Source organism: Callorhinus ursinus, unplaced genomic scaffold (assembly GCF_003265705.2).
Source record: "Callorhinus ursinus isolate GAN/ISIS: 27379988/994484 unplaced genomic scaffold, GSC_fseal_2.0 scaffold12, whole genome shotgun sequence".
Classification (NCBI taxonomy): domain Eukaryota; kingdom Metazoa; phylum Chordata; class Mammalia; order Carnivora; family Otariidae; genus Callorhinus; species Callorhinus ursinus.
The window spans coordinates 39,282,642-39,293,015 of record NW_027397074.1 but is presented as its reverse complement, the minus strand read 5'-3'; the positions used below and the strand labels follow the sequence as shown (position 1 = coordinate 39,293,015).

At 41.1% G+C, this 10,374-nt stretch overlaps 1 protein-coding gene across 3 annotated transcripts in view; it reads left to right on the top strand.

The window, feature by feature from the left end:
- Window positions 1-3,521: 3,521 nt before the first annotated feature.
- The window catches only part of HYCC1 (hyccin PI4KA lipid kinase complex subunit 1), a 132,898-nt gene continuing 126,045 nt past the window's right edge, over window positions 3,522-10,374 (top strand). For 2 of the 3 annotated variants that reach the window (XR_003208580.2, XM_025873005.2), the window contains exon 1: window positions 3,524-3,731. The gene's annotated coding sequence lies outside the window, so the exon portion shown is untranslated. Of the gene's footprint in view, window positions 3,732-10,374 lie in introns of all 3 variants that reach the window. The other variant, XM_073898948.1, reaches the window with a different exon arrangement.

The window sequence follows — 10,374 nt, the reverse complement described above, 5'->3', positions numbered from 1 at the left end:
GTGCCTACAGATATCAGAGATTAGCAAAGATGAGTAGGGAGGGTCTGGAATATGCTGACTTTCATAAAGAAGGTTAAAAACATTTCCCTTTTGAAACGGAATGTTCTCAGCCATTTTCCTGGCACTCTGCTGTTAAAATATAAATGGTTATGTGTAATGGTTAACTGCAGACTGTTATTGTTGGAAATTATTTTTATATGCATAAATTGTGATGGAAAGGAGAGTGGATTGCAAACATAAATTTGTGTTTTGGTTTTATTCTGACTTAGAAGGCAGACTTAACTTAAATTGTCTTCTATATCGTCTCACCACTGGAAAAAGGGAAGTGAAGTCAGGTGAAAAACTGCTTGGTCTTCTTGCAGAAAGGAAACAAATATGTAAATATACATAGGCAGCTTTCAGTCTCTCTCTCTACTCAGCCCATCCTATGCACAGTCCTGATTTAGCATTAGTAAAATATTATGATGTCATTCCCCTAGTCTCAACTCTGGCTGTATGTTAGAACACTTGGAAGGCTTTTAAAATAAACCTATTTCCAGGCCCCACCCTCCAGTTTTCTGATTTATTTGGTGTGGGTGTGGTTTGTGCATTGATATTTTTGAAAGGCATCCTAAGTAATTCTAAGGAGCAGACAGGAAGCCACTAGGCAAGAAGACAGAATCTGAACATTTGCATTTGCCTTTAAAGCAAATTTTCTATTACCGCGCCCCCCCCCAAGCTTGTTAAGCGCTGGCCAGCTCAATTAGCCTCCCATGCCCTATGAACATTACTTGTGCTTCCCCTCTTCTATCCCTTTTTCAGGCATTCCAAGAGTTTCTTCCTCACACAGTCTTTTCTGATTCAAATTCCTGCCCATTTTTCAAGATTCAGCTCAGTTTTTACCTTTTCCATGAAGCCTTCCCTGACTGCCTTTGATGAGAGGTCTTGCTCTCTCTTCTGAACTCACAAAGCAGTTATTGTCTAGAAAATCACCATACGCCTTCTCTTCTACTTTGTTAAGTAGATGACTCTCACTTTTTATGTTTGTTATCCAGCTACTTACTCTTCTAGCTTACGCTTCTAGCATTACTTGGTATCTTTGACAAGCCGAACGTCTTGCACAGTGGAGGAAGTCAGTTGATATTCTCCCCTCCCATCCTCACTTCCACAGGTGTGGTTCAGGCCTTCGTTTCTCCTGGAGTCTTGCCCTGGTCCTACTGTGCCTTTCTGACAGCAGACTCTTTGGCTCTTTAAATCAGGCCATCGCACCAGTGGCTCACATGGCCAAGGGCCAGTAAAACTAATTGCATGCTTGTACTCTGCTCACTCTTGCTCTCTTCCTATTTTTTACTCTAGATGACCCACTGGCTTCCTTTTGCCCTCTGTCCCCTCACTCTTCTACTCCCTATTCTGCCAGGACTTGATGGCAAAATTTAGTTTCTCAGGTTTTGACCTCTTGTGTTCTCTAAAATGTCAGAGTATAACATACTTTCTGGATCTTTCTGTCCCTAATTCCTTTGGGCAAACACTTCCCCTGGCCAGGCTCTGGCCCAGCTGACCTAACTTATTCTGCCAGCACCCTGGTCTGATCTGTCAAGATTCCCCTCAAAGAGAACAGACACTCTATATGCTGTCTTTAGGATTCTCACCCTTTGGAAGAGAGCTGATTGAGTTGTCCACAGATTAAAAGCTTCTGTTGGTCCCTCATTGCCTGCAGCACAGTGTCTAAACCTGAGATGTCCAATATGGCAGTGATTCATATCCAGATAAAAAAGTGAGTTTCTGATGTCAGAACAATCTGGCTGTGACATCTGTCATCCCATTGATTGCCAGGGTTGGTTTGGTTGATCTGTCTGGCTGGGTGGGTGTCCCCTTCCTCCCTCAGGGTTCCATGTGTTCCCCTCCTGAAGCAGAACATAGGTGTAAGAGGACAGCTTGCCCTGATAGAGGAAGATCATTCTTCCAGTAGCTGCGTTCCCCTGCTAGAACCTATAAACAAGCTCTCAAGGTCCATTTATAAGAGAAGGTAGGGTAGTCAAGCGTCTATGACTCCAGACACATCCAAATGAGGCCCTGCAGGTGGCAGTCTGCCTTTCTTTAAAAAAAAAATTTTCCTCAGCTATGTCATGTTGTAAGTGGCTAGTGGCTATCATATCGGACAACACAAATACTGGACTTTTCCATCATTGCAGAAAGCTCTGTTGAACAGTGTTCTTCTAAATCCCTTAGTGTAGCTCATGCGGCCTTTTACAATCTCATCTCAACCTTGTGCTCTATCTTAATTTTTGGCTGCTACTTACCTTCAGTCCCACCCACTTTCTCAATGTTCTCCAACCCCTCAGTGCCCTTTTATAACTTGATGCCTTTGAACATGCTGTTCCTTTTTACTGAAATGCCCTTTGACTTTGTTTTCTGGCAAACTCCTATTTACCTTTTAAGATCCAACTCAAACATTACCTTCCTTGTGAAATTCCTTGACCTTCCTAAACACAATAATTTCTTCCTTTGTGTTTCCCTTGCTCATTGAGCCTAGCTCTATTGCCCTATCACTGTATTTTGTTATTATTTGCTTATAAATTTGGCTATGCTCTTGGAAAGGAGATGCTGACTGCCCTAATGGTTACCTGAAATTGTTTGCTTGAAGCCTGTTTGATATCAAGTATTTTCTTATGTATGTGCTTGTTATTCATGTATTTGGCATGTTTAAAAAGATCATTTGGTGCCTGCTTTAAAGTCCTTCCCCTTTCTGGTGTAAACCCAGAATGACTTCCTGTCTTCCAGGATGAAGTCCATTTCTCTTCTAATTAATTCTGTCTGCACTTGAGACGGATGTGATAGGAGGAGGTGACAAGGTCAAAAACAGAGGGACCATATATATAGGAGCTGGTTCAGATGTGCTTAGGTTCCGGTAGCGACACAAAATATTTAGTATGTGTTTGGGAGAAGAGTAGGGAGGGAATATAGAGAAAATAAAAATAGCCCATGGAACGAAAGTTGGGGAGTTGTGCTTGACTTTTTCCAGGCCAAGGCCAAAAGCAATGTATAATAAGGTAGGAAGAGTTTTTATGGCCATTTTGCAAAAGTGTACATTTTTTCCCTCCTGGTATTTATTAAGATTTTAATAAATTCTTGTGACTCGAATTACTGGGAAGTAAATCCTCCTGACCAAGAAATTAAAATATGTTAGTTTATTTTCCGTGATTATGGTTAATATCACTCCGAAAGGCTTATTTTCTTCTGAGAGGGCTGTAAATCCTATTGGCTCCGGGTCTGAGAAACACTAACAGATCACTCTTCACTAGCCCTGCAGCAAATCCTACGGTCAATCATTTTCTCTTTGGCGCCCCGACCACGCCCAGGGCTCAGACCACGCCCATCCAAGTCGCCCTCCCGCCCATCTCTTGGCTCCGCCCCAGGCCTAGCAGAGGAAGATTCTTATTGGTAAAGAAGTTGTTCTGGTCCCGCCCCAGGGCACGGCGATAGGCCGAACCGGAGTGGGGCGGTGGTGGTTGGCTGCCTGGGGACGGGTCCCTAGCCGTGCCTGTCAGAGTGGCTGGCGGCAGTGGCGGCTCTCCCGGCTCGGTTGTCAGTCAGTGAGCAGAGGGGGAAGATGGCTCGCCGGGACCCGTTCTGTTAGGAAGAAGGGGGGCAGGTGGTGCTGCTACTCGGGAGAAAGCACAGCAGCCGCTGTCGCTGTCGCTGCGAGTCAGACAACTCGAGGTTCTGGAGGTGGAGGTCGGGGAGCCGCTCTGGTGAGTCCGACCGAGCGACCCACGCCGGGCCCCCAGGGCGGCCGGCGACCGATAACTTTTTTGTCAGGGAGGAGCCGGGGCGAGGGCGGCGGGGAGGGGACCAGGACTTTGTCCCCGGGGCGGCGCCTTCGTTGGGGGTAACGGCTCCCTCGCGAGGCGCCGCGGGTGGGCGCGAGAAGGCGCTGGGCGCTAGGGGCGTCCGAGGGGCCGGAGCAGCCGGGTTGGTGAGTGGGCTGCGGCCGGCGGCTGCTCGCCCCGAAGTTGGGCGCAGCCCGTTTGCTGCCTGGGCGGCGGCAGCTTTGTGCGCCTGGACTCGGGTCTTTCTCTTTCCCAGCAAGGAGCAGTCCAGACTCCGGGCGTGCCCAGGGTACAGCCGCCTCGGCCGGACACGCCGCCCCTCTGCGGGGGCCCCCCACCCCCATCCCGCCGCAGCTTGTGCTCTGGCCTGGCCTCTCCCCCTCCAGGGAGGTTACCGCTATCCGTCTAGTCTAGTGACCAAAATGGTCACCGTCAACCCCCCCCCCATCTTTAAAAGCAGCGTTCGCCTGGGTCTTTGGTGTCTTTCGTAGGGCGGTGAGATTCAGAAAGCGGCTACGATTCCTTCCTTGGTTATTGCACTGGAGATCCCCTCTTCAGCACTTGCTCCCTTCTATGAGTTATTCCTCTCCCGAGGCTGATTTTTTTTTAAGATTTTATTTATTTATTTGAGAGAGAGAGAGAGAGAAACAGTATGAGAGGGGAGAAGGTCAGAGGGAGGAGCAGGCTCCCCGCTGAGCCGGGAGCCTGATGTGGGACTCGATCCCGGGACTCCAGGATCATGACCTGAGCTGAAGGCAGTCGCTTAACCAACAGAGCCACCCAGGCGCCCCCGAGGCTGATTTTTAACGTACTCGGGAATCGTCGGGGTTTTGTCTGGAAATGGTTGCATTAAAAGACCCCAAGTTTGCACGCTTCGGCAAAACTGCGTATCCGCCCGTCAGCGTGCACAATTGTGCTCTGTACCCCTAAGTTTAGGCATTCCTGAAAGATTTTAATTTTGCCCTAGTGGTTTCATACTGCACAGGATCGGGTCTCTGATAAATACACTATCACACGCCCGGCAGCGTCTGCGCTCTTCAGGTAGGGGGAGTTTGTTCCACAGGCAGCTAGCTACTAATTTCAGAGACCGTACGATAGGCAGTAGGACCACGCTGATCTTTTGCAAATTATTTGTCCTTTGGGCCACACAGTAGTTTGGGGAGCCGATATGCCACCTCTTTGGTTCATGTAACACTTGACATTTTGAGATTTCCAGCTTTTAAAATCCTATCTGCGTAGAGCCATAAGGATCGGTGTAACCTTGAGTCAATGTGGTAGACCCAGGAGGGTTGTTTTCCATAAGAACATTTTCCTAACACCCACAGACTGGCTGGCCCTCCCTCCAATTTATAAGCATCTTTTCTTTGGATTAATACATTTTAAGGTTTACAGGATGAATATTGGTCCCATTTTTTTTTTTTTTGAAGTGCAGGGAAAGGCAAGAAAGAAAGAAAAAATTTAGGATCTGCTTGGCCAATAGTAGCTTTAAAGTCATTTATTCAAATAATTCATTTACATAAAGTGGCTAAAGGGAGAACCATCATATATTTAGATTAAAAAATTCTGGATTTGGCTTATTTTATTCTTTTTAGATGTACTATTATTATCATAGAGGGATTATAAAACCTCTTAATTATCAACATGAGCAGTACTTGGATATAGACACCCAGATAAGATGTTGGTTAGCTCAGTATGTTATTCCTGCTATGCTTTCTTTGTTGTGTTTCTATTTTATGAAATCTGATCTTGGTTGCATTTCTTAGAGTGGTGTTGTTTTGACAGAGTTTAAACATATAGTCACCTCTGTTTTATTCAGGATCCTGTTGTGTGATACTTATTTTATAATGAATATTTAAAATCTTTGAAAAATGTTAGTATCAGTACCATTTGGGGGTATCAAGTTTACATTTTGTAAATAATTGAAATTTTGTCAAACATATATTTACTTTGCACTGTCCCAGGCTGAATAGGTTCTAAGGCAGAAATGAATGTCATAGTTCTTGTCATCAAGAAATTTACTCTCTGATGTACAAGACAGATCAAGTAAGTGTTATAATACCATGTGATAAATGTGAATAGAGATATGCCTAGTGTAGTAAGGGAGCAGCAGGGTAGGAGATGGCTAAATCAGTTTGGATGTAGGTAGAGTCAGGAGCACACAGTACAGTTTTGAAATATAATTTAGCCAAGTGCAGGAGGTTAGTAACTTTCCAAGAGGAGAATAAGTGAGAAGGCAAGGAAGCATGAGAAACTATGGCAGTTTAGAGAAGTCATTGTCAATGACAAAGTCAGTAATAACATTGACATTAACATGGCTTGAATGCAGGGGTTAGATAAGGAAATGGTGGAAGATGAGAATAGTGAGGGTGGTAGAGCTCCAGACCAGGGCATGGTTTCCTTGGCTACAGGGATTGGATTGAAGGTGATGAGTAAGAAGCCATTTAATGAATTTTTGTTTGAGACTCTCACCCTGGCAGAGTGAGGTAGAATCTGATAGGTCTTGTCACGTTTGGGAAGAAAGGAGGAGGAATCAGGACCCTGAGGATTTTACTTGGTTCTAATAATTGGAAGTGAGGGAAGATGGAGGGAAGATGATAAGTTCTCTTTGGGGTTTTTTGAATTTGAGGAAGCTGTGGAGCATTCAGGTGAAGATGTCAATTAGATGTTTGGATCCATGGGCATGGAACTTGTAAAGGAAATCAGGATTACAGGGCAGATTGGGGGTTGAACTGAAGCTGTATTGATTTGGTTATATTGAATACAGTACAATTAGTTATACTGATTTGGTTATATTGAAATGATTCAGGGAAGGCTTTTAGTATGATCAAAGCTGGAGAACAGAGTGATAAAAAGCAGAAATGGGTAGGAAAATAGTGTGAAAGAGATAGAAGAGTAGTAGTTAGAAAGGTAGGAGGAACATTGAGAAAGATGCTAAGGAAGGAGAGAATTTCAAATAGAGGTGGAATGGTTCAACAACTTTGATGCTGTAAGAGGTGTCAGGTAAGAGGGGTACTCCAGGGACAAGGGAATTGGTCAGGATTCCATAGGTGACTTTAACAAGTACAGTTTTAACTGTGTAGAGTTCAGAGGACAGTTGTTGGAAGACTGAAAAGAATGGGTGATGATAAAGTAGATATACTTGAGTGAGGCATTTCAAGAAAACTGAAGAAGGAAGAGAATGATAGCTATAGAGCAGTGGTTCTCATTCCTAGCTGCACATTTACAGTTATCTGGGGAGCTTTTAAGAATCTTGATTTCCAGGGGAAAGCCCATCCCAATTTGGGGTTGAGGTGGAACCTGGGCATTATATTTATTTCAACAGCTTTGTTGTAATATAATTGGCATGTAATAAACTACATGTATTTAAAGTGTGCAATTTAATGTTTGACATAGGTTTTCATTTGTAAAACTATCACTGCAATCAAAATAACGAACATACCCATCACCTCCAAAAGTTTCCTTATGTCCCTTTGTAATTTCTCCCTCTCATCCTCAGGAAACCACTGATTACTTTTTGTTACTGCAGATTAGTTTCACAGGTATATATATTAAAGTTCCCTGGGTAATTCCAACGTGCAGGCAAGGTTGAAAACCACTGAAGAGGGATACAGGTTGAAGAAATATTATGTTTGTTTCTTTACATGCATAAAGAAAGTGAGAAGTAAGAGATTTAGGAAAGATGAGATATTTACTGGAACTGAGTCCCTGAGGAGATGGAAATGGATGACATTCACAGCTTTGACAAATAACAAAGGAAGACAATTTGGAAACAACAAAGAATATGATGTTAAAGATAGCACATTTCTTTGTTATCAGCATCCATGTTGTCATCATGTAGTATTAAATTTGAAGTACTCACAAAAAAAAATTAGAGAGCATCTTAATATTGTGGAAATGGATGTCACTCTGGAAAACTCCTTAAATGGAGCCTGGGACCCCTGGCATCAACATGTAATGATTTGTCATTTTTTGGAGGGGAGCAGATGGAATTAACAGTTTGACTATTGCTTGTTACTGAGAGCCAAGTACTGCCAGAGTCTTTCTGGTCCTTTTGAAGTTAGGCTGCATGTCTGCACTGAGGAAAGAGAATATTTAACGTTTGAAAATCATCTTTATGCTCAGAAGAAATCCTGTTTGCTTGCCCTTTGGATATATGCTTTTTAAATACACTGGAGGATAAAATCATTGCTCTGTCTCCCATATGAGACTGAGAAGAGTTGTGATTAGAAGTTGTCAAAGGCCCACACTTTCTATCCTGAGAAAGGTAATATTTATATTCCCCTCCCTCCCTCCCTCCCTCCCTCCCTTCCCTCCTTCCTTCCTTCCTCCCCTCCCTCCCTTCTTTTTCTTTTCTTTTCTTCCTTCCTTCCTTCCTTCCTTTTCTTTCTTTCTTTCTTTCTTTCTTTCTTTCTTTCTTTCTTTTTTTCTTTTTTTTCATCTTTCTTTCTTTCTCTCTTTCTTCCCCCCGCCCCTCAGTATTTGGATGTATTTAAAAGTTGAGCTCTACCAGTTCTGATGTCCAGGGCTTATTCCTAACTTTTGATTCTTACCTTTAACAGGGGGCCGAAAGCAGAATGGTTAATTCTAAATGTTATTGGACATTATACTTGATCATAAATAAATGTGGAGTGAAAACTTTTGTCTGATTTCTAAAGTTCTGAAAATTTCTTTCATTGTGATTAGAGTATCAAAGTATGATCTGACCTAGACAGTAGGCATCCCTAATTTTGGTGCAGCCTAAAATCAATGTTAGCATGATTTTAGATACTATTGTTACTATAGTGACAGCAATTTTGTAAACATCCTGTATTTTCCTAATTATTAAGATATAATAACTGTAGGAAATTTGGAAAATTTAGGAATGCATAAATGATAAATAACATTTATGATGCCTCCACCCAGAGGTAATTATTAACACATTAGTGAATATCTTTATAAGTTCTTTTTAATGGGTATTTACTTTTTTTTTAACAAAAAGAAACCATACTGTATGTACTATGTTTTTTTTTTTGTACATGCTGTTTTGTTACTAGATTATTTTCACTTAATTGAATGAATGCTTATCTGAGTCAATAAAATATTATTTTACGGCAAAACATCATTTTAAATCTATGGTTAATATTCTAGAATATGGATTTACTATCATTTATTTACGTTGTTGAAAATTTAAGCTCTTTCCAGTAATTCTGAATGAATAGTATAGCAGTTAGCCTGATAGATTAATCATTGCCCATATCTTTATTTCCTTAGGATAAATTCTGACATCAAAAGATATGCATATTTTAATTATTTTTAATAAATAATGATAGATTGCGTTCCAGAAAGGCTTAATATTCATTTTTTTGGTTATGCTTGAGAATGCTGGCAATTTCTCCATTTCCAGCACTATGAATTAAAAAACTGCCATTTTGACATGAAAAGTTGTATCTTCTATATTTTTAAATTTCATTGATTATTAGTGACATATATATACACATATATATGTGATTTTTTTCCTAGGATTAGTGATATATATATAGATATATATATATGAGTTTTTTCCTAGGCTTTCTATTCTGCTTCATGGGGCTGTTTATTTTTTGCTCCAGTAATTTCAAACAGTCTTAGTTTATTGCAACTTTTTAATGTATCTTACTATAGGGTTGTGTGAATTCCTCTTATTGTTCTCAAAACATTTTTAGCATTTCTCATATATTTCTTTTTTCAGATTACCTTCAATTCAATTTATTAAGATCTCAAAAAGTCCCCAGTGGAATTTCAAATTAATTTTTTTGAGATAAGTGTGATATCTTTACAATATTTTCATCATTTCAAGTCATTTTAATAAAATTATTTTCTTATTTTTTTATTAAATAAACTCTACCCCAACATTGGGCTTGAACTCACAGTTCTGAGACCAAGAGTCACACACTACTGACTGAGGAGCCAGGTGCCCCCAAGTCATTTTTAAATGACTTAGTGTTTTATAGTTTTCTTCATGTGGTTCTGCCTATTTTTAAAGTAAGTTTTTGATATTTTAAAAATTGCTATTCCAGTGGAATCTTTTTTCATTGTATTTTAAAGAGGATGGCATCTTCCCAATGGAACACAGAAAAGTGGGTGACTTAGGTATACTGTTTTCTAACTGGTCATGAAATTCTTAATTCTATAGTTTTTTTTAAGATTGTTTAAATTTATTTATTTGAGAGAGAGAGAGTGCACATCAGCGTGGGGATGAGGATCAGAAGGAGAGAGAGAGAGAATCTCAGGCAGACTCCCTGCTGAGCAGGGAGCCAGATGTGGGGCTCCATCCCAGGACCTTGAGATCATGACCTGAGCCAAAGTCAAGAGTTGGATGCTCAACTGACTGAGTCACCCAGGTGCCCCTTAATTCTTAGGTTTTTATTGGACTTTGTAATACAGCAATTACAGCATTTGTAAATGATAATAATTTTGTTTTGCCAATATTTAATCCTTATTTTGTGTTTTACATTAAATTTCTAGACTAATGTTAAATTATATTAGTGAATAGTGAGCATCTTTGGCTTGTTTCTCATTTGAGTGAGAATGCCTTTAGTGTTTCACA